Below are 4,035 nucleotides of genomic sequence, written 5' to 3'. Positions count from 1 at the left end.
CACACATGTGGCTTATGGAAGCACACACATGTGGCCTATGGAAGTACACACATGCACCTATGGAAGCATACACATGCACCTATGGAAGCACACACATGTGGCCTATGGAAGCACACACATGTGGCTTATGGAAGCACACACATGTGGCCTATGGAAGTACACACATGCACCTATGGAAGCACACACATGCACCTATGGAAGCACACACATGTAGCCTATGGAAGCACACACATGTGACCTATGGAAGCACACACATGCAGCCTTTTGCATGTAGCCTCTTCCCTTTATTAAGATGTTCTTTTGAGAAGAATCCTCCATGGCATGAACACATCAGTCTATCCTGTGGGTTCTATCAATAACACTTGGGGTGACTGATATGTGTCAACCACAAGACTTGTTTGAGAAATATATGTTTTCATTCTCTTGGATAAACAACCACAGTGAAATTGTTATTATAGAATAGACATTTAATATCATTTTAAAAAGTTCAAATACTTCTCCAACGTGTTCACACATTCTGCATGGCAGTATATGGGAGCTTTATGTATTTTGCTTCCTCAACAACATACACTGTTGACAGTATTTTGTTTGTTTTAACTATTCTCAGATTTGAATTGATTTGGTTTGAGTTTGCATTTTCCCAATGACTATTGCTGACTTCTAGTTTTACATGCATTTGTTGCTCGATCAAATCTCTTTGTTTTTCTTTTTTCTTTTTTTCTTTTTTCTTTTTTGTTGTTTTTCAAGACAGGGTTTCTCTATGTAGTCCTGGCTGTCCTGGAACTCACTCTGTAGACCAGGCTGGCCTCGAACTCAGAAATCTGCCTGCCTCTGCCTCCCAAGTGCTGGGATTAAAGGCGTGCGCCACCACAGCCCAGCAAATCTCTTCTTTTGGGTAGACTGCCTGAAAATTTCTTATCCTTTATAATGTCACAGTTCCCCTCTTTAGTTAAAGCTCATTTTAAAGTTCTGAAGATAATTCTTTTGTCAGATATCACATATGCAATCATTTTTTTTCCCATTCTGTGACTTTAGCATTTTCTTACTAGTGACTTTGAGTGAAGAGCAATTTTAGCTTAGATATACTCTGGGTTCATTGAGGATGAGTAATTTGAAGGATGGCTTTTTCTTTCTTTCTTTCTTTTTAAAATCTAGTCTAAAAAACATTTGTCTACCTCAAGTTTGTAAAGATAGTAAAGACACAAGTTCCTTGTCCATTACTCAGCCAAAATACCTTCCCTAAGCAACTTAAGAGAGGACAAGTTTCAGCACTGACAAACTTCAGCATTTCAGAGGGCTCCACTCTTAACTGCTCGTCCTAGGCTCGTAGCTTAACCCACAGGAAGCCTAGCAAAAGAATGCTTGCAGTCATCGCTTGTATTGACTGTCAACTTAGCAGGATCTAGAATCACAGAAGGTGTCAATTGTTGGGCCTGTTTCTGAGCACGTCCCCTAGATTAGATCAACTGAGATGGAAAAATAGACCCTGAAGGTGAGCACTGCCGGGAACATAAGAAGGAAGCTAACTGAGCACGTGCATTCCTGCTCCCTGCTTCTGTGGCTAACAGTCCATGCTCCCGCTGCTGTGGTTTCCCTCTCCTGACTGGATCCTTGAATTGTGAGCCTAGAGAAGCCATCCTTGTTGCCTTTGTCAAGCAATAAGACAGGTGACTAAGACCCCAGTACTCAATCTGGCTTTCTGTCCAAACTCATTGAACGGTACCATCCATGTTCCCGTTCAGACAAAACTCTGTGGGAAAGACCTCACAAAAGAAGCCCCGGAGATATGTGTCCTAGGTGATTCCAAACCCAGTCAAGCTCGCAGTGAAGACTTACCATCACAGATCTTCTGTGCAAAATTAAAATTTTCTTTAAGATACTTTATTGCGCTTAGTTTCATGTTTAGGTTTGCGACCAATCTTAAATTAATATTTGTGAATGAAATGGATCAGGAATTAAGTATTTTGCAAACCTGTCCAAAACACCATGGCTGGGGAGGCCCTAGACCTCCCAAATCAGAGTAGCAGGGAAGAACTGCTGCGATTATTTTGCTGGATAGACGCACAATCAAGCTGCCTTCTAAATTCTCATCCTTATGCCGGTAGGTCAGGTCTCTCATCTTTAGTCAGAGAAACTTCTTGTTCTAAGGATGGGTGGAATGGCAGACCCGCGACTGGTCACAGTGCGGTAAGGGGCCATGGGGAGTTCGCTCCTAAATGGAATGTTTATATCATACTTCCCCCACTCCTAAGCTCAGGGAACACTGACACAGAGAGGGAAGAGCCCCAGGCCTGGGCGGATTCCTGCGAAGCCGCGTTTCTAGACAGAACAGCGCCCCTGTACCCAAGAACTGTGGCAGCCTGCCTAAGATCAAAGCAGTCAGCATTCCATGCCTGGAGCAGACCCCTGGCTGAGGAGTTACTGGCAGCTAATGGCTGCTCAGGTAGATATGGACCAGTTTGCTTCAGGGGTTCGACCCTTGGTAGATTGCCCATGTTCTGGGGACGGGAAGACCACCATGCCTATGTGAGGCCGAATCCAATTGGACTCAGTGGACTGTTAAAGAAAATATGAGGGCAGGAAGCCAGAAAGAATGTGAGGAGGGGTCTCGAAGGAGTAGGGCACGGGCATGGTATATGAAGTTCTCAAAGAATAAGTAAATTTAAAATGCATTTGGCATTTACTTGGAAATCAGCTGTCTATATGTATAGGTCCATTTCTGAAGTGTTCTGTTAAAATATTTGTCAATCCCTCTATTATTGTGTCTTTTAAAATGACTTACTTATTTATGGGCAGGAGTATTGCACATGTATGAGATTCAGTAGACTGCTCAGCCATCTCTCCAACCCCGCACATTATTTTTGGGGGTGGGAGCGTTAGTCCAAGTTTTTATTTCCACTTTTAGAAGTATCAATGTAAAGATAAATAAATCAAGGTGATATTTTCAGATTTTAGTAAATAATTTTAAAACTCAGAGTGGCAGTCCCTTTACACAAAATGCCCCACCTCCAGCACGTGGTCATTAGTGGTAGTTTATATTCACTGAGTTTTGTCATTAGAATTCAAAAAGGCATCTAGAAATAATAAAGGAGACTAAGATTAAAAGAAAAAAAAAACAGAATAAGACATAGCAAACAAATGGACAGAAGTAAAAGAGCCTCCGGGTGGTGGTGGCGGCGCATGCCTTTAGACCCAGCACTTGGGAAGCAGGGGCAGACGGATCTCTGAGTTCGAGGCCAGCTTGGTCTTACAGAGTGAGTTCCAGGACAGTCGGGACCACACAGAGAAACTCTGTCTTAAAAAGCAAGCAAACAAACAAAACCAAAGAGGACGAAGCCTCCAGAAACACATCGAGACACAGTAACACGCATATTTGCACACAGAGAGATCCTGTAAGTGTGTTATTTTAAGGGTCTATTTTTACCTTATGTTTATGTGCTCAGATAACAACTGAGCTGTGGTTTGTACTGGCGGAAATCTCTGAAGTTGTGAACAAGCCCAGTTAGAATTTAAAGGTAAAGCTTTCTCGTGTAGACAGACTAGAGAGTATAGAGTTTGAGTCACAGAGCGGCAGCTGTTTAGTTAGTTAGTTTTCATATAAGCGTCGTGACCTAAGGCAACTTGGGGAGAGAAAGCCAGGGCAGCAGGGCAGAGACTGAAGCACAGGCCACCGAGGAGGAATGCTGCTTATTGGCTAACTCCTACGGCTTCTTCCTCTTGTTTTCTTAAGTACACTAACTAGCCAGGACCACCTGCTGGGGGGCGGTGAGCACTGCCTGCGGTGAACTGGGCCTCCCACATCAAGCGTTCCTCAAGAAAATGCCCTGCCTGCTTTGCCTGAAGGAGAAATTTTCTCAGTAGAAGTTCCTTTTCTCAGATAACCAGCTTGTGTCAAGATGATGATGATGATGATGATGATGATGGTGATGATGATGATGATGATGGTGGTGGTGATGGTGATGATGGTGATGAGAAAGAGACAAAGAGACAGAGAGGGAAAGAGAGAGAGAAAGAGAAAGAAAAAGAGAGAGGGGG

Source organism: Mastomys coucha, unplaced genomic scaffold, assembly GCF_008632895.1.
Source record: "Mastomys coucha isolate ucsf_1 unplaced genomic scaffold, UCSF_Mcou_1 pScaffold17, whole genome shotgun sequence".
Taxonomy (NCBI): Eukaryota; Metazoa; Chordata; class Mammalia; order Rodentia; family Muridae; genus Mastomys; species Mastomys coucha.
This window is presented reverse-complemented; position numbering follows the sequence as displayed.